This window comes from Euprymna scolopes, chromosome 19 (assembly GCF_053919585.1).
Source record: "Euprymna scolopes isolate OS-2025 chromosome 19, ASM5391958v1, whole genome shotgun sequence".
Lineage (NCBI taxonomy): Eukaryota > Metazoa > Mollusca > Cephalopoda > Sepiida > Sepiolidae > Euprymna > Euprymna scolopes.
In genome coordinates this window covers 121,789,407-121,810,701 of record NC_136500.1, presented here as the reverse complement: position 1 = coordinate 121,810,701, position 21,295 = coordinate 121,789,407, and the positions used below count along the sequence as shown (strand labels likewise).

General features: G+C 35.1%; 1 long non-coding RNA gene across 1 annotated transcript; it reads left to right on the top strand.

Annotated features, from left to right (window-relative positions):
* The first annotated feature begins 9,485 nt into the window (after positions 1 to 9,485).
* On the top strand, positions 9,486 to 12,274 carry LOC145239934 (uncharacterized). The gene is made up of 2 exons (XR_013862423.1): positions 9,486 to 10,685; positions 11,267 to 12,274. It is a non-coding gene; the product is annotated as an uncharacterized LOC145239934 (long non-coding RNA).
* The last annotated feature ends 9,021 nt before the right edge of the window (positions 12,275 to 21,295 follow it).

Below are 21,295 nucleotides of genomic sequence, written 5' to 3'. Positions count from 1 at the left end.
AAAATTTCACATTGAACCTGAAAATATCTTTAAAATTGAACCAATAGAAAAATTTTGATAGATTTTTTTAAAGTTTAAACATTGGAAAAACCTAACTCGTAAGATTCAATTGATTTCATTACGTAAAAAAAAAAAATGGCTGCATGAAGGCGCGCAGGCACTTTGTAAATATTGTTTTTCAAAAAATAATATTTCTATTATTTTTTAAACAACTTTAATAGTTTATTTTGGAAGTATATTCGGCAGGATTGGAGTTTTTTGTAAGTTTTCGTTTTCTACCTAGCTGTGAAAGGTTTTAGTCTTTCAACTTATTTTAAAGAGTTTATCTAATCAAAAAAAAAAAGTAGTGTCGAGTGTTACTTATGAACAAAAAATGTCCGACGTAAGAGGATCTGTGCGAACCTTTTCTAGTCTCACACAAAAACACACATTCACATTTCAAGCTATGTCATATACATACGCACACACAAACATAAGCGCCCTCGTCCACACATGTACATATATTCACGTTCGCGTACATACACTCACATTCACGTGTATAGACACACACGCTAACGCACACATATGTACTCACACATGCGCACACGAACGCACACATGGACGACATCACTTCCGCTTTCTAGGGAAATACACACATGTGCAAAGACATGTATATACACACGCGTTAACGTACACACACGTACTCACACATGCGCACACGTATGCACACAGATGGACAACGTAACTTCCTTTCAAAGGAAAGCCATACATGCACAAAGACCACCGGAAACAAGTATAAAACAAAGAGCAATACCCGGTTTCTTTCTTTTAGGCCGAGCTTTCGAGCCGGTTGGTCTTCGGACCGACCGCGTGCGTCACACCCCCTTACTACTATGTATGGGGCACGAGCTAACAGACCGTATGTGTTACGTGTATGAACAATACACTCCCCCTTTAGGTGTAACTCTCCTAGTAGAGGTACACTTCCCCTACTGGTCAGAGGCACAGCAATCGGCTTTCAGGACAGTCAAAGATATGATATGCAAAGCACCAGTGCTCTCTTACTACAACCCACTTAAAGAACTCACACTTGAGAATGATGCATGTGAGTATGGGTTGGGAGCAGCCCTGATCCAAGAAGGGCAACCAGTTGCCTATGCAAGCCGTTCCCTATCGAACACCAAAGGAAGATACGCCCAAATTAAAAAAGAGATGCTTGCAGTGGTATATGGTCTGGAAAAATTTCACCATTACACGCATGGAAGGAAAGTGAATGTCCTCACTGACCATAAACCACTTGTGGCGATCTGCCAGAAGCCACTAGCGAAAGCACCTAAACGACTCCAAAACTTGCTGCTATGGGCTCAACAGTATGATTTCTCTATCAGATACAAGCCAGGGAAAGAAATCCCATTAGCAGACACTCTCTCACGTGCGCCCATAGACGAACCAAAATCAGAAGAGCTCATGACTGTAAATAATTTGACGATGCATCCCATCAAAGACCGCAGACTTTCTGAGATCAGATTCAAGACACTGGAGGATCCTATCATGAAGATATTAGCCGAGGTTGTTGCGACAGGCTGGCCCAGTGACAAAAAACTGTTGCCCGACTCAGTAAAACTTTTTTTTGACTACAGGGACGAGTTGACAGCACAAGATGGACTAATAGTAAGAGGACAAAGAATAGTCGTACCTCAATCTATGAGAGTGGAAAGGAAACAAAAATGTCATGCGGGCCACCTAGGCATAAACTCTTGTCTCAGAAGAGCGAGAGAGCTATTGTTTTGGCCAAGTATGTCCGCTGAAATACGCCAATATGTCCAAGCCTGTGCCACATGTGCAACATATGCAGACCGTCAACCAGCAGAGCCCCTCATAATCACAGAAGTACCAAAGAGACCCTGGCAACGAGTTGCTACCAACATTTTCTCATGGGGTGGAAATGAATATTTGGTCATGGTGGACCAGCATAGCAGTTTTTTTGAGGTGGACAAATTGAATGGCTCAATGTCAGATGCAGTGATCTGTCGTCTTAGAGGCCATTTTGCTAGATATGGTATACCAGACATCCTCATTTCTGATAATGGACCCCAATTCTCATCTAGCATGTTTCGGAAGTTCGCAAAAGATTGGGCGTTTACTCACGAAACAATATCCCCTGGGAACAGTCAAGCAAATGGTGCTGCTGAGGCAGCTGTGAAAATTATGAAGCGTCTAATGCGAAAGTGCAAAGCTTCGGGAGAGGACCTATTACTTGGGCTACTGAACATGCGAAATATACCCACTGAAGGTCTCAATACTAGTCCAGCACAGAGACTGCTAGGCCGACGGACAAAGGCAACAGTACCAACCACCGAGGCCCTACTGAGGCCCAGCTACACTTACTCACATTATGAGGCACAAAAGAAAGAAGATAAGAAGCTGAGGCGGCAGGGCAAAGGCAGAGAACTGAGCCAACTTCATGTGGGCAGCAATGTCTGGATCCAGCCCCTAAGACCTCACGCAAGAGAGTGGGAGGAAGCCACGGTAAGAAAAAGGTTGACTGGTCGGTCCTACAAAGTTGAAAATGCAAGCGGACAACGATACCGCTGCAACCGTCGTTTCATACGCCAAACAATACAACCAAAACACTCTTTCCCCATACACCAACCAAGAGGCACCATCTACAACCACTCTGAGATAGAAAGACTCACCCCAGACAATGCAACAAATAGACAAAATGAGATGGAAACACCAGCAGATCAACAAGACCCAAACGAGAGACCAATATCACCAATACAGACAAGATCGGGCAGAGTCATAAGAAAGCCTGTCAGATATTGTGAATGATCTACCTGAATTTTGAAAAGGACACACTTTCTCTCTTCCCCTGTAAGGAGGGAGATGTTACCTGTATAAACAATACCCCCCTTTAGGTGTAACTCTCCTAGTAGAGGTACACTTCCCCTACTTACCTCCCTTGGCCGGCATAACTCACCTTGGTGTGGGGGGTCTGCAATATAGCCATTATGGAGAATAAACTACGATATGAATCTTGTCCCTAGCATCCGTGTCTGTTGTCCATATTATATGCATGTCTACACACATAACAGTATGTACACATTCACACTCTTTCTCTCTATATCTACTACTGGTCCCTGAGAACACAGCCGTGTAGCTGACTGCTAACATGGTATAATTCTGTATTTGCTGATGAAGTTTGGACTCTCCAACAAGATGGTGCGACATGCCAAACTACTCAAGTAACACAGGAGTGGTGTAAGGACAGTTTTAATCCTGGATCAACAAAGAATAATGACCTCCCTAAACACCTGATCTTAACGCTTTTGATTATTCTTTGTGGTCAATCCTGGAGAGTGAGGCTTTCTTAACTCCTTTTCAAAACATTGGAGCTTCAGATTGAAAACTTCTTTACCTCTTGTCAAATATTAAAGCTTTCAAAATAAAAGTGAACAAATGCTGGGAGAAAATGCCATCACATATTGTGCATGCTGCTATAGATGATTTCACCCAAAAGACTTCGTAGTTTAGTGAAGGCTCAAGGGAAACATTTTGCCTTATGCCATATTTTTCCTTCAGTATTTGCTTACTCTCTACCATTGTCGCTCTTCTTCCCCTCCCCCATGCTTTCATCCCCTGTCGCTCTTTCTCAATATCTCTTTTTCTATCACACCTCTCTTCCTTTTCACTCTCTTACTGTCCTTACTCTCTCTACCGCGTTCCATTTGTTTCTATCTTTTTTCAAAATCTGTCTTCCTCTATTGCTTCCATTCTCATTCACACGTTTTCCTTCTTCCATTTTCTCTTTTTCTTCCCCTCCCCTTATTCACCTTATATTTCTCTTTTTCATTCTATCTTTATCCTTCCTCTTTCTCCCTCTCTCATTCCCTCTTCTCCCTCTCTTTTCTAATTCCACCTCTCTCCTCCCCAGTTTCTCTCTTCTTCTAGGATTATCCTTTTTCACGCACTCCCAAGTAAGGTTACGGAGTTGGAGTCGGAGGTTTTAGCTGGAGTTGGACTCGCAGTCAGATTTCTAAGAGTACAAGGAGTCGTAGTTGGAATTTTTTTATCCAACTCCGACTCCGCAAATGAATTTATTTTTTCACATGGTTTTCCTGTTTGGTTTTACCAGTTTTTTTAAATTAAATTTTCTAACCACACAAGGCACATTGCCACTTTGATGTAGGGGGGCTACCATCAGGGATCTAAGTTTCAGGGGTACTATGTAGGGAGTGTAGCAGCAAGATATATGTTTTCCTTACACTTGAACTTCTGAATGTCAGTACAGTTGGGGAAGCTGGAGCCCGGAAGAAAATTCCAAAGTCTAGCAGTTCTGGGAAAGAAGGCCTTCTTACATCTGGGGATCGCTGTAGGAATGGCACTTCACTGCTTGTGGGGTTTGTCGGGGGTATTTTAATCGAGTAAGTACAAGAGCTTGTAGTTCGTCAGAGCATTCAGGATTAAAATACTTGTAAAACAAGCGAAGGGATGCAACATTTCGTCGATGAGACAGGGGATGAAGCTTAGATAATAGTTCAGGACCTTTCAGGTTGGCGACTGTCTTTTGAACACGGTCCAAGAGCGAGAGACTTGTAACAGATGCACCAGCCGAAATGTGACAGCAGTACTCAATATATGGGCGAATGGTGGCTTTGTAGAGGTACAGGATACTTTCAAGCGTAAGTAACTTTCTAGCACGGTAGAGAGAGGCCACCTTCTTAATTTCTATTTCTCTCTTACTTTCCCTCTCTGGTCTGCTCCAACCAAGCCTGTCGATCTAGTCCACAGATCCCAAAACTCCGCCATAAAAAGTTTCCAGAAAAAAAAACCGATTAAACCCGGATCTCCAACTTCTAATATAGACCCCCCCACTATCATGTCTCCTTCTCGAACATCAGGGGTCTACGTTACAGAGGTTGAAACCCAATTACAGGAGACTAAACCAGACATATTATTTCTAAGCAAAACTGGCATTGGACACACTACTTCCCTAGATGAGTTCGTAATTAAATTTAACTGCCTAATTTTCCATGGGCATGGAATATATGCCTATATAAAAGATGGCTTTCCATGTGGTAGGGAAATCTCCAGAGAAGATCCTAACTTACCCTATATGTGCTTCCGGGTTGCACTAGCTCAAACTACTGCGTTTATATTTGCTCTCTATCACCCCCACAACAGCGAAGTTACAATCTTTAAAAGCATATCTTAGAAAATTGACCGCGTCCTGTCTGCTTATCCTTCAGCTACTATTCATGTCTGTGGAGACTTCAATGTTCACAATATGGAATCGTTGACTCACTCAAACAAGACTGATGGTAAGGGGAGGTTCTGTCATGATTTCTCCATTGCGTATGACCTCATTCAGATTGTTCACAAACGGCAAGTATGCAAGTCTCCTAGACCTTTTTCTCACTTGCCTGTGTTCTGTCTCCACTTGGATCTCCCGACCATTCTGTTGTATCAATTAAGATAAAAATGAAATGTAATAAGTCCACAGAGGTACCTCTCCATCGTACAGTATATCGATATTCTATGGCTGACTGGGATAGCTTCTGTACATTTATGTCAGATCTACGGCTGCATTCCATATTTAAAAAGGATGTGCCCTCTATAATATCAGACCTGATGGAATGGTTAATTGTAGGTATAGACCGTTTCATACCCTCGAAAAAAATTCCAGCAAAAACCTTACAGCCAGCCATGGTTCTCTCCAGAATGTGCTGCTGCCATTGCTCACAGAAATCACCTTTTCCATTGCTTCCAGCGTAATAGATGTACTGAGACTAAAGCCGCTTTCAGGACTGCCGGCAACCACTGTAAAAGCGTAATAAAGAACACAAGAGAGTTGTATCTTTTCAGCATCAGACAAAGCCAAACTCTTTGCCAACAACTGTGCAGCTAATTCTATCCTTTGCGACCAAGGCTCCCAACCCCAATATTTCCTCCTGTATCAGAAAACACACTACATGATATACAAATATCTGTACGTGATGTTGCCAAGCTAATCAAAAACCTTGATTCCAGTAAAGCAATCGGCCCTTACAGTATTCCAATTATAGTACTTAAAACACTTCAACCAGAACTAGCGCCCATCCTTACAAAACTGTTTAAACATTGTCTTAAGGAAAATTGCTTCCCATCACCCTGGAAAATCTCATCAGTATATCCTGTATTTAGGAATTCAGGTGATTGCTCATCTCCCTCTCAGTACAGGCCAATAAGTCTCTTGTGTGTCATGAGTAAGTTGCTGGAATCTGTGTTAAATAGAGAAGTAATCAACCATCTCAGTAAAAATAACCTTCTATATGACACACAATATGGTTTCCATTCTGCTAGATCTACAGCAGATGTGCTTACAGTTATATCTCATAGGATTAGCAAATCTCTTGACGGAGGCTACCTATCTAAGGCAATTGCTCTTGACATATTAAAGGCCTTTGATAGAGTATGGCATAAAGGTTTACTTCACAAGATCTCCAGCTACGGTATAGCTGGAAATGTTTTCTCAGTTATTAAATCACTTCTCTCTGATAGGTTCATAAGAGTAGTGGTTGATGGGCAGAAATCAGAAGCTCACAGTATTAACGCTGGAGTCCCTCAGGAGTCCATCCTGGGCCCAAATCTCTTCCTGATCTACATTAATGATCTTCGAAATCACATCCTTACATCATTTGTAGACATTTATGCTGATGACACTACTATCTATGGTAGTACATCTAAGACCGTAAATGACCAAGCTCTCTCCGCTTCTCTCTCCTCTGTCCTCTGATCTTGAGCAAGTGGTACAATGGGGAAAAAGGTGGCTTGTTACTTTTAATACATCTAAAACCAAGCTTTATCTTTGCATACAACGTTCTGATCCCCACATGGCATCAATTGAAATGAATGCCTCTCGTCTTTGGGAGGCCTCATGTTTTGACAAGCTTCTGGGCTCAACCTTTGCTCCTAATTTTAAATAGAACACATATATTATATCCGCTACCAAAGCCGATAGAAAAATGGTGGGATCCTTCTATCGACCCAGTAGATATCTCATTGCTGATACAATTCTCTATCTATATAAAACCCAAGTATGTCCAAGGATGGAGTACTGTTGCCACAGCTGGGTAGGAGCTGCTAGAAAGGACTCATCCTGCCTTGACAGAGTTCAAAATAGACTTCGTAGCCTTGTAGATGTCCTTTTCTCTTCCCTGCAACCTCTTTCTCACAGAAGAGATGTTTCGAGTTTGTCTCTGCTTAATCGCTATTTTCATGGAACGTTCTCGCCTGAGCTCCAATCTATGGTCCACCCATTAAAAAAAATAAAAAATATTAAGATAAAAAATGAACATGTTAATAAAAAAAAAACATGCAGATAAAAACCAGGTATTTGTGTTTCTAATTCATTACAAAAAAAAAAATATGAAAAAAATCAAATTCTTAATAAATAAAAAATATGATGATAAAAACCAGGTTTTTGATTAGCTTGGCAACATCACATACAGATATTTGTATATCATGTAGTGTGTTTTCTGATACAGGAGGAAATATTGGGGTTGGGAGCCTTGGTCGCAAAGGGTAGAATTAGCTGCACGGTTGTTGGCAAAGAGTTTGGCTTTGTCTGATGCTGACAAGATACAACTCTCTTGTGTTCTTTATTACATTTTTACAGTGGTTGCCGGTGTATAATTCATTAAAAAATTAAAAAATATATGAAAATAAAAATCAAATTCTTTATAAATAAAAAATATGAAGATCAAAACCAGGTATATGTCTGCCTAATTCATGAAAAAATAAAGAAAACCTGAAAATATAAAATCAAATTCTTAATAAATAAAAAATATGAAGATAAAAAGCAGGTATATTTCTGTCTAATTCATGAAAAAATAATAAAATGTGAAATAAAAAATCAAATTCTTAATAAATAAAAAATATGATGATAAAAACCAGATATATGTGTGTATAATTCATTAAAAAATAAAAAAAAAAAACATGAAAATAAAAATCAAATTCTTTATGAATAAAAAATAGGAAGATCAAAACCAGGTATATGTATGACTAATTCATTAAAAAATAAAAAATATGAAAATAAAAAAAACAAACTCCTAATAAATAAAAAATATGAAGATAAAAAACAGGTATATGTGTGTATAATTCATTACAAAATTTTTAAAAAATGTGAAAATAAAAAATCTAATTCTTAATAAATAAAAGGATGCAGATAAAAACCAGGTATATGCGTGTCAAATTCATTAAAAAAAATTTTTAAATATCAAAATAAAAAATCAAATTCTTTATAAATAAAAAATATGATGATAAAAACCAGGTATATGCGTGTCAAATTCATTAAAAAATAACAAAAATAGGAATAAACAAATCAAATTCTTAATAAATAAAAAATCATGAAGATAAAAACGTGGTATATGCGTGTCAAATACATTTAAAAAATTAAAAATAATCGGAAAATAAAAAATCAAATTCTTAATAAATAAAAAATCATGAAGATAAAAACGTGGTATATGCGTGTCAAATACATTTAAAAAATTAAAAATAATCTGAAAATAAAAAATCAAATTCTTAATGAATAAAAAAAATGAAGATAAAAACCAGGTATATGTGTGTCTAATTCGTTAAAAAAATTAAAAATAATCTGAAATAAAAAATCAAATTATTAATAAATAAAAATATTATGATCAAAACCACGTATATGTGTGTGTAATTCATTAAAAAAACAAAAGAGCGTATGAAAATAAAAAATATCAATTTCTTAATAAATAAAAATATTATAAAAAAAACACGTATATGTGTGTCTAATTCATTAAAAAAATAAAAGAGCGTATGAAAATAAAAATCAATTTCTTAACAAAAAAAATATGAACATAAAACCAGGTATATGTGCGTCTAATTAATTTTTAAAAAATTTAAAAAACGAAAATAAAAAATCAAATTCTTAATCAATAAAAATATGATAAAAACCAGTTATGTCTAATTCCTTAAAATATTTAAAAAAAATATGAAAATTAAAAATTAATTGCTTTAAAATAAAAAAATATGAAGTTAAAAACCACGCATATGTGTCTTATTCAGTAAAAAATTTAAAAAATGTGAAAATAAAAAATCAAATTTTTAGTAAATAAAAAATATGAAGATAAAACCAGGTTTATTTATTAAGACTGAACTTTTAATAATTATTTGGATTCACCGGAGATAAGAACAATGTAAGGCTGCAATAAAGGGACATAACTCACAAAAGAGTTACCTGCCCATTAAACGCTAATGAGGTGTGTCATGACTGTCGTAATAGATGGCCTATTAACTAGCGTAATTTGTCTGGTGACGTCATGAATCTTAATCCTCTAAAATCTGGCCACGTGTGTCACAGCTTAACAGAAAGTAGGTATATATATATATATATATATATATATATATATATATATATATATATATATATATATATAGAGAGAGAGAGAGAGAGAGAGAGAGACATACACACACACACACACACACACACACACACACACACACACACACGTGCGTGGGGGGAGGTGTTTGTTAAATTTTATATATGCCTGCACGATGTATCATCCCAAGTTGCAAAGGAAACAACGAAAAGTGACCGAAAGTTACTGTTTTTTCATTTCTGAAAGACAAGGAATTTCATTCCATGTGGATGAATGCGATAAAAAGAAAAAAAATCACGCCATCTCCATACAGCAAAGTGAGTTTGAGACTAAAAAAAAAAAAAAATACGCATCATTTTAAATGTTAGTAGTTTTTTTTATTATTATTATTTCAGAATGTATTTTTTAAAATATTAAATTAGGAGTGTGTTGTAAATATTCTGTACCTAACAATTTAATAAAAGCGATATCGTAAAACTTGAACTTCTTAATTAAATAATTCTAAACAAGAAAAAATGATTTTTCTTTTAGTTTAATTATTTTTAGTGCGCAATACTTTATGAAATAGGTCAATCTTTAAAGAATTGTTTATGACGTTTTTGTGAACCAAAAAAGTTCATTAATAATTATTTTTCTATCTTATCGTTTTTTTTTTGTTTTTGTTTTTTTGTAATCGAATTCCCTTATAAACAATTTTTGGCGCAGAGAGAGAGAGTGCCAATATTAGTAAAAAAAGATATCAGTAAAAGAAAATTTCAAACGTTAATTAAATTCAACAACAGATTTTTGTAATATTTTTTGAAATATTTCTGCATTTGTAACTTTGTTTATACTAACATTATTTGTTTGAATTAAATTTTTTACTTGGCCTTCGGAACAAGATCAAAGTGTAGTATCTGATCCGGCCAAAGACCATATGTGGGAGCAATCCCACATATAAGACCTTGGTCAATGTAGGGGCAACCCTTCGTCCCTTCATACCAATTGTCACTATCCAGCTCCCTTACTCCCCGGGGAGTTGGTCCCCATTTCCCCTTCACTCCTCACTTTAAAAACCGGCTTTGTGCCTAATTTGTTCAGTGGGGGGGGGGGAGCAAATAAATACCTCAAAGTGTAGTATCTGTTCTTCAGATGCTGCACTTCAATTTCTTGTTCTCTGTCACTGGAGGAGAAATCCTTCACGACTGAGACAATTTTTAGTTTTGTTCCTTTTCTCCACGTTTAAAAACGACCCTGGTGTCTAACTCTGTCCTGTGGGGAGACATTGTAAATAGAAACTTATCGTTTCTCAGTTAAACTAATTTATCGTTCGATTTTTCAGTTAAACAAATTTGTCGGTCGATTTTTCAGTTAAACTAATTAATCGTTCGATTTTTCAGTTAAACTAATTAATCGTTCGATTTTTCAGTTAAACTAATTAATCGTTCGATTTTTCAGTTAAACTAATTAATCGTTCGATTTTTCAGTTAAACTAATTAATCGTTCGATTTTTCAGTTAAACAAATTTGTCGGTCGATTTTTCAGTTAAACTAATTTATCGTTCGATTTTTCAGTTAAACAAATTTATCGTTCGATTTTTCAGTTAAACAAATTTATCGTTCGATTTTTCAGTTAAACAAATTTGTCGGTCGATTTTTCAGTTAAACAAATTTATCGTTCGATTTTTCAGTTAAACTAATTTATCGTTCGATTTTTCAGTTAAACTAATTTATCGTTCGATTTTTCAGTTAAACAAATTTATCGTTCGATTTTTCAGTTAAACTAATTTATCGTTCGATTTTTCAGTTAAACAAATTTATCGTTCGATTTTTCAGTTAAACTAATTTATCGTTCGATTTTTCAGTTAAACAAATTTGTCGGTCGATTTTTCAGTTAAACTAATTAATCGTTCGATTTTTCAGTTAAACTAATTTATCGTTCGATTTTTCAGTTCTGATTTTTGAAAATATTGTTGTTCGCTTTGATTAAAAAGTATTTATTGTTCGTTTTAATTGAATAATTTATAAGTAAATAAAGAACGTATTCTAATCTTTAAAATTCATAATATAACGAAATGTTCAATTGCTTTTAACGCATAAACACACTTGTCCCCCTTTCAATTCTTTTTTAAATATTAATATTGCATAAGTTTCAGTATAAATCATCGTGTTCTTTATTTATCTTTTTTTAAATCCAATTTTGAAGTTTTCCAACGCTTTCTGTACAAATTTTTGCTCATTATAGACGGTCTAAGTGTTCCAGCTTTTCCGCATAATTTGTTTGCTAGGACCTCGACGATGACATCATTCTTCAGCTGGTAGGCCATCTGTTACGATGGCCGTGGCAAGACTCGACTACATTTGTTTTTGATGCTGCCTTCATTCTGGAAAATCTGTCTGAACCAATACGTCGCCTTTGTGCAACGTACTTTTCTTCACGCACACACACACGCACGTTACGTTCGTGTATACACACACACACACGTATACACACACACGCACGTATACACACGTCCACGTACACATGCATGCACGTACACACACACATGCACGCAATCATGCATAAATTGGTGACGTCACTTCCTTTTAAGTGAAATCCGGACATGCGCAGTCAGAACAGTGATTCCAGTATAAAAGCCAACAACATGTTTCAACTTCCTCTTTTTTTCTTTTGCCTTGCCTCTTCGATCAGACAAGGTCGCATCCACAGCTTGTGGTCTGAAGACACTTCCACGTAGGCGACTGCTGTCATGATTGTGCGAATTTACTGAGGTCAACTCCTCTCATTTTTTCTACATACTGGACTGTATTTCTCTTTCTACTACATTATCCCTTTTCCATGCGCGTAGTCGTCAACAACTGAACTGAACACATGTTTCCCTAAACTATTTTTCAAACGGAAAATAAACGACATGTTTGTTTATTCAACAATGTGTGTTTCTTCCTCATTTCCATTCGTTTCATTAATATATTTTATTTTGTAGCGGTTACTGTTTGTTATGCTAGTCCGCAACACCTTACAGTTGGATATTGCCTTAAATAACTTTAATTTATATCAATTAAAAGCTATTTCAATGGGCATGTGCTGCGAAGAAACTGATAACAAATAAAAAGTATTCCAGTGACGCCTACCCCACAAATGTCGCAAGACTTCCCCAACACAGCTCCACAAAAGTGTATGGCATCTGTGGATCAACTTTTGTGTGCAGGCCCAAACGTGCCAAATGACATTCAAAAATGCACCCGTAGTGGTAGGGTGGTATGACCACCATCAAAAATGAACTGATGATGTGTAAAGTCGAACAGAATGAAGGAAGAAAGCGACCATGTGTCTGCGCGTGTTGTCTTACCTGCTGGGAGGATCACAGGGAGGGCAGAAATTAAAAATTGCGGCTGTGTTTTTTGTAAGATTATTGAGTGATGACGTCAGGTCTCACGTGACTGTTTTTCTTGCCGCCGATTGGCTGATGATGAACGCTTGGAAAATAAAAGGAGTATGTTCAGAAGATCGAGGGCAGTGTGTATCAACTGCATCTGTGTGATTAGAAATTCGACGTGTGTGTTAATCAACTGCCGTAGTTGTGAAACGAATTCAAGCTTTAGAAGTTCGATGTGTGTGTTAATCAACTGCTGTAGTTGCGAAACAAATTCAAGCTATTTCGGCGAAATGGGGGAAAAAATTGACCTCAAATTAATACCAGAGTTTGATGGATCGACTGGTAATTGACTGGGTGGAAAAGGTGGAATTACATTGCCTTTTATCTGGCGTAAAAAACTTTGAACATGTTGTTCCCCTGCGTTTGTCCGCCGGTGCCTTTGCGGTGTATGAACAGCTCAGCCATGAGGGCAAACAGGACTACAAGAAAATCAAGGCGGTGCTGTTCAAGGCGTTTGCGATTGACCCCACCACTGCTTGGGAGCAACTTGAGGCAAGGACCTTACATCTAGGCGAAACAGTCAACATGTACTTGGCAAAGCTGACGAAGTTGACAGTGTTGTTTGGTGGACTGCCTGAGCGGGCCTTAGCATGCAAATTCCTAGCAGGACTCCCGACAGGAGCAAAGCAACTACTACGAGCTAGCTAAAGTGCAGATTCGTTGCCCCTTAATGACCTAGTAAATCGGGCCAGGAAATGAAGAATTACTCCGAGATGAGGGAACCAGTAGCTGCTGCTGCTTAGTCCACACCGAATGATAAGAAACTGTATCAGGGACCCGGTCCACGTGCTGGAATCATATGCTACAGATGCAATGGACAGGGCCACATTGCAAGGAACTGCCGGCAACAACTAACGGCTGTTCGCTGCTACCAGTGTAAGGAAACTGGCCATATAGCTCAAGACTGTCCGGAAAACGGAACCGGGGACAAGGTGTCAGCGTCGACCTCTTCCCCATGCAGAAATTAAATGAGACGCTGCCAATCATCCCGATATATATCAACGAAACACTGTGCTCAGCACTCCTCGATTCATATGTGCAGATCTCTGCCACATTTGGAGAAAGAAGAACGTCAGAGTGACTACCATCAGTGGAGAGACGCGCACATGTTGCGGGGTGGGCAATGTAAACATTCGGACGAAAAATGGAAGCTCCGCTAACCTCGAGGCGCTGGTAGTGGTCGAAAAACCCCTGAGTTTTGACCTGCTCCTAGGATATGATGCCATCAGAGCCCTTGGTGGTGTCTATATAACGGTGATGGGGCGGTACATTTTCAGGAGAAAGCCCCAGTGTGTGCTGCGCTAAGGATCGACCAACCAGACTTCAGCGTCGAATTTGACAAGCAAAAGAGGGCTTGGACTGCCTCATGGAAGTGGTCGGAAAACCGGGAACCAGCCAAACTGCAGAATGGAATAATATGCTGCTATAGATAATTTCCGCTAAAAGACTTCGTAGTTTAATGAAGGCTCAAGGGAAACATTTTGAATAATACTTATGCCATATTTTCCTTCATCATTTGCTAATCATTTTCTGTAATTGCGTTTTGTTATAAATCATTTTGTTGGGATAAATCTGAGTTTTATTTGATAACATTATTTATGTCCCATTCTCTATATCTATGAACTAAAATGTCTAACAACCGCCAAGAGAATTCGTGTGTATATTGGTTGAACTCAACCAATGTCCCCGGAAACTGGGCATCTAAACCAACTTGAACAATGCGTGCAAACTTTTTCAGTTACCAAAGTTATGAATTGTGGAGGGATTAGTTGGTGATGTCTGGCAAATAATGTTTTATTAAGAGAAAGTTATATATTTGATGTTCTCTGTAGTTTCATAGAAAAATAAAGAGTGGCTGAAAGAGTGAAATGTTTAAAGTATCTGTCTGTTCGTCACAATACTTTCTTCTATCTCCTTCCTTCTTATCCTCTCTTTCCCCTCTCTCCTCATACCTACTTTCTATACAACTTACGTTTCCTTTACAATTATCTCCATTTCTTACTCTTCCTTCCCCCCTCATGCTTTCATCTCCTACCAGTCTTTCTCAATATCTCTTTTCCTACCACACCTCTCTTCCTTTTCACTCTCTCACTGTCCTTACTCTCTCTACCGCGCTCCATTTGTTTCTTTCTTTCTTCTGTCTTCCTCTATTGCTCCCATTCTCATTCACGTTTGCCTTCTTCCATTTTCTCTTTCTCTCCCTCCCCTTTTTACCTTATATTTCTCTTTTTCATTCTATCTTTATCCTTCCTCTTTCTCTCTCTCTCTCATTTCCTCTTTTCCTTTTCCTTTCTAATTCCATCTCCTTAGTTTCTCTCTTCCTCTAGGATACTCCTCTTTCACCCACTCCCAAGACACCCTCTCATTCCTTCTCTGAAATATTATATCTATTCGGTTGTTTTAAAATTGGAATGCAATTTGAATTTCGTTCCGTTTTAATCTTTTTTAAAATTTTGAATGGTTAGTTAATAATGTTTAGTTATAAATGTTTAGTTAATAATGTTTAGTTAATAATGTTTAGTTATAAATGTTTAGTTATAAATGTTTAGTTATAAATGTTTAGTTAATAATGTTTAGTTCATAATAAAGACAATGAAAGGAAGTCTCATTTTAACATTTAATGAACAACTTTATTTGTCATCTTCATTAGTAGCGTTAGTAGATTAAAGAGTGAAGTGTTCAATGTTTGTAAAGATAGAATTAATATATTGCCGGCTGGTTGAAGGAGAGAATAGTTCATTGTTCGTGCACGCACGTGTTTATAGCCTGTAGTCGCTGGGGCAAATGAAACTGGTTAAAAGAAAAAGAAAGGACAACGACTTCAGCGTGTTTACGTATTGTTGTGCGAGAGTGTGAGTTGTATTGATATATGTTCTTTAGCGTGATAAACAAGGTTCGTTTAGGTCCCGCACTTGGAAACCAATGGGAGTTTGAAAAAGCCATAGCTAGCTCGTAGTACTCATGCCCTAGGCTAATGTCCGCTGCCCGGCAGAATCAGGTTGAAAGAGGATTAAAGGTTCGTGATTTCGCCTTTTATATAATCGGTCACGTGATTGAGAGCTGGCTTGTGATTGGACAAGCCAGGATGAAATGGATTTCAAATCTCGAATCGTGAGAATTAGCTTCTGCCTGTGATTGTACCGAGTGTCGGTTATTACACCTGTGCCCAACGCCCAACTCACCGTTCACATATGACAGGTCAAAGTTTATAGATTTTCTGGCATACTGACAAGGTCGGAGAGTGTATATTCCGAAAGCCGTTCTTAACATGGGGACGTATAGAGTGTCAATTCCGAAAGCTGTTCTTAACATGAAGAGATTGGTGTCTATTCCGAAACCAAAAAAAAAAAAAAAGATTAAAACAGAATGAAATATAAATTTCCGTTTCTTTTTTAAAAGCCATAAAATAGTGCATTCTACTGCGCAACTTTTACCTTAAGTTGCTATTACACTCAGCCGTGTGTTATCCTCTTACGATATTAATGCATGAACATAACATTAGACATATACATAATCTGTTTATTAATTGTGAGAAAGAAAAACTAGAAAAACATAATTTGAGAAACTGTTACTTTTATGAGTTTATAGTTTGTAAAGATAAAACAGAAACCTTTTAATATAGACTAGGTACACTTATAAAATGTTCTAAAAAGCTAAACATTATTGAGCAGTCGCGCCCCGGCCACATTTTTGTTAATGGAGAAGTTAATGCCTTGGATGATGCAACCCATGAGACTGAGCGAACTATACCTCATTCAAACAAGCAAACCATACATTTAACTTGCCGTAATAATGATATGTAACTTCTAGGAGACCATAAACCATTTTATTTTATGAATTAAACACACAAAAGAGAAATTTACTAAAAAAAATATCCCAGCAAACCTTAAGCACTGACAAATTTAATCTAAAAATGACAGAAAGAAATTCGAATCTTCATAGAAAGACAATGCGGCATTGCGGCACACTTGACTAATTATCAAACTAACTAATGTATAGACATTTTTATACAAGGAACAAAATAATGATTACAGCGTCTTACGTGACCTAAATTCATCGTTCGTTTAAAAAGAATTCATGTGTAAATCTTGTTTTTCGTGTTTTAATTTTTATTTATGTTTCTTAATGAATTGGACACACAAAACAAAAAATTGTATCAATTTACGAAAGAAATCCTAACAAAATATATTTTCTGTTTTGAACACAAAAAAAAAAAAAGAATTCGTCCCGATTTTTTTTTTTTTTTTTGCTTTTGTTTTTTTTTGTATTTTTTTCCTTATTGAATTCCTGGAATAAAGGTAAGCTTTTTTTCGTTTCCTCTTAAAAAAAAAAAACTCATTTAATAACTCTTAAAAAAATCTTAAACATTAAAATCAGTTTATCTTTTGTTGCAATCCAATAAAATTATTGGAAAAAAAACAACATAAATCTCCGATTAAAAAATTGTCCTAAAAATATGCGGTGCTCTGCTTGTGGGAATTGAAAATTCCAGCCAACAGACACACAGACACAAACGGTACTCCTAAGCTAAACCCCATTATTGCCCTGTAACTCTGGTGACACATGCCTGGCGACCAGATGGCAAGTCATACGTCACTTCCTGTTTCATAGACCTCTTTCTCTTTCCGCTGAATTCTAGATGAGTCAACATGTAATGAAGAGCCCGCTCCTGGTTGGCATGGCCACCCAACCAACTCTCCTGACTAATCGCAAGTAACGTTACTTCTTTCTCAACGAACTCTTTTCTTTACTATCTATATCCTTATCATTTCTCATGTGAATTTATGTAAATAAATCTACATTCCTTCACTAATATATATCGGTATGTTTTCACCATCATTATGCGACCCTTTGATCACTCTAGCATTCAATTCGGTTAACTAACGCATGAGGACGGGATCGTCTATAACATAAGCAGGCCACCCTGTCCCTCCATGAAGAAGTAGGTCCCACAGACGAGCTTCGTTCTGAAAAATCTGAACAGTTAAGTCACGTGGCATGTGACACCAGTGCTTCTACAATTATTGACCCGTTGAATGATGGATATATGAGAATTTTTCTTCCTTTAATGCGTGATGAAAACTTGAATATTTAGACTTACTATCTTTCAAAGCTCATAACTAATTGAAAAATGTAATTCAAACCCTAATTTTTTTGCAATAAAAAGAGCAATACCAAATTTAAAGATAATAACAGGTTTAATAGCAAAATATGCAATATTTGTTTGTTTTTTTAAATCGGTTTTCTTTAAAAAAAGATTTCAAGAAAATCAACGAATTTGAACTTACTTCGAATATATATATAATTCCAAAAATCACTTACCTATAAAAATACTAATCAATGGGTACTTCCAATCTTCATTGTTAAGAATTTATCTACATTTATATTTTAAATACTATGTCCTTTTAAAATAAAGTACTTTTTAGGCAAGTATTAAAAAATAGTGCAACATCAGATGTTTCAGAAGAGGAATAAAGGGAGAAAATGTCTCTTTTTATTCGAGTTTAGAACTACGGTGGCTTATAAGGGCCAGAATTAATCTCCCTTTCTATTGCTGGCTGTAAACAAAAGTTAGTCCATATGGGCCATATTATTTGAAAAATGATCACATTTCACTTATCAGTTTTTGCTGGTAAAAAAAATTCCACTCGGCCGATTTTCAATTTTTTATTCTCTTAAAGAAATACATGAGTTTTTATTTAATATATTTTATTTCGTCTTTATGGAGTGATTTTTTTTTTAAAATCTAAAAAAAAATCATTGAATGAAGCAGAAAAATTGTTGTAGGTATTCGATCTTTTCAGGACATTCTAAAAATGTGAAGGTCACTAAAAAAAATCAACGTGTTTTTTTTTTTAAGGAATTAAACTTTTGACTTTTCAGGTAAATTTGCACAAAACTATTCTTTTCTTTTTGTTTGTTTTAAATTAGATCATTTTATTTTATGATCTTTTATCTTCGATTTTGTGATATATAAATCTGAGGTGAAAACATTAATTATTTTCATTTTAATAGATATTTCAAAATGAGGGGGGGGCGTTGAAAAAAAAAACGTTTGTCTAGAATATTATATTCAGTCTATTTGAAAGAGCATAAAATTTCGCATTAAACCTGCAAATATTGTAAAAGTTGAACCAATAGAAAACTTTTGATAGATTTTTAAATTGAAAAAATTTCACTCGTAAAATACAATTCATTTTATTACGTAAAAAAAATGCCTGCATGAGTGCGCGAAGGCACTTTGTAAAGACTGTTTTTTAAAAAGTCAAAAATAATATTTCTATTATTTTTTCAAAAAAACTTTAACAGTTTATTTTGGAAGTATATTCCAGAAAGAAATTAAACAAATCACTTTAAAAAGAGAAATTACGAGTTTGCAGTTTTGTGTTAAGGGTGTCAAAAATTCCCAAAAAATTCTGACACACACAGCGATCTCGAGTTCTTTGTCAAATGTCGTTACTTTTCCAAAGTTGTTCACTAGATGTATCAGAGTCGACCATTAAAAATGCTGTATATGAACTTAAGTAAATGAACTTACTATCTTTCGAAGCTTATAACTACTTGTAAAATGTAATTCAAACCCTAATTTTTTTTCAATTAAAAGATCAAAGACCAAATAAAATGATAACAAGTTTAATAGCAAATTATGCAATATTTGTTTTTTAAATCGGTTTTCTTTTAAAAAAGATTTAAAGAAAATCAACGAAATTTTACTTACTTCGATTATAAAAAATATATATAAATTCCAAAAAATCACTTACCTATAAAAATACTATTCAATGTGTACTTTCATTGTTCATTGTTAAGAATTTATCCATATTGATACTTATATTCCATGTCCTTTTTAAATAAAATACTTTTTTATACAAGGATTTAAAAAAAAAAAAAAAAATGAAAACGCGAACTCATTTTTTGACTGTTCAAATAAAGAGAGACAAATCTGTAATCTTACGGTGAGTTATAAACGTCATAATTAATATCTCTTTTTATTGCGTGCTGTTAACTAAAATTAGTATTTTTTGGCCTCCGTAGGTGAAAAAAGCACACATTCACTTATAAGTTTATGCCATTAAACGAACAAAACAACCCAGTCAACTGTTTCTTTTTTTAATTCTCTAATTTAAAACTCGGGCATTTCATTAATTATATTTGATTTCTACTTTATCGAGTTAATTTTTTTTTTAATATCTAAAATAAAGCAAACATTGAATGAAATAGAAAAAATTCTCGTCAGCATCCGGTATTTACTTGACGACATAAGCATAACGTGAGCTTTCATAAAAAAATTAATGTGGTTAAAAAAAAAAAAAAGGTTTTACACGTTAGACTTTACAGGTAAATTTCCAAAAAACACTTTTTTTTTGTTTTAAATTCGAATATTTTATTTATTGATCTTTTATCTTCAATTTGTGATATATAAAACGTTGGTGAATTTTAATAGACATTTCAGAATAGGGTGGGTGAATTTAAAAAATAAAGCATTTGTCTAATATATTATATTCGGTTTATTGGAAAGAGCATAAAATTTCACATTGACCCTGAAAATATCGTAAAAATTGAACCAATAGAAAGATTTTGATAGATTTTTAAATTGAAAAAAGAAATTCACTCATAAAATTCAATTGATTTCATACGCAAAAAAAAAAAAAAAAAAAAATACTAGTTGTACGCGCTTTGTAAGCACTGTTTTTTTTTTTTTTTAAATAAAAAATAATATTTCTATTTTTAAACAACTTTAATAGTTTATTTTGGAAGTATATTCCATACAGAATATAAACAACCCACTTTTAAAAGAGAAATGACGAGTTCTTTTTTATATATATTTTATTTGCAGTTTTCTGTTAGGGGTATCAAAAATTCCCCCAAAATTCTGATACAGCGTATCAAAACTTTTGTAGGAATTTTTGACACCCCTAACACGAAACTGCAAATAAAATATAAAAAAATCTCGTAATTTCTCTTTTAAAAGTGGGTTGTTTATTTTCTTTATGGATTATACTTCCAAAATAAACTATTAAAGTTGTTTTAAAAGTAATAGAATTTTTTTTTTTTAAGCAGTAATGAATTTTACGAACTCAATATTTTTCAATTTTTAAACTTTAAAAATCTATCAAAATTTTTCTATTCATTCTATTTTTACGATATTTTCAGGGTCAATGTGAAATTTTATGCTCTTTCCAATAAACCGAATATGATATTTTAGACAAACGTTTTTTTTTAATTCACGCCCCCTCATTTTCAAGTGTCTATTAAAAAGTGAATAATTAATTTATTCGCCAAAGTTTTATGTATCACAAATTGAAGACAAAATGTCAATAAATAATATATTAAAATTTAAAACAAAAAAAGTAGTGTTTTTTAGAAATTTACCTATAAAGTTCGAAGTTTAAAACCTTCTTTTTTCTATCCACGTTTTTTTTTTTCTTTTTTTTTCTTTTTTTTTTAAATGAGAGCTTGGTCCTTGCTCCTTTAGTTGAAAAAAAAATTAGGGTTTGAATTAGATTTTTCAAGTAGT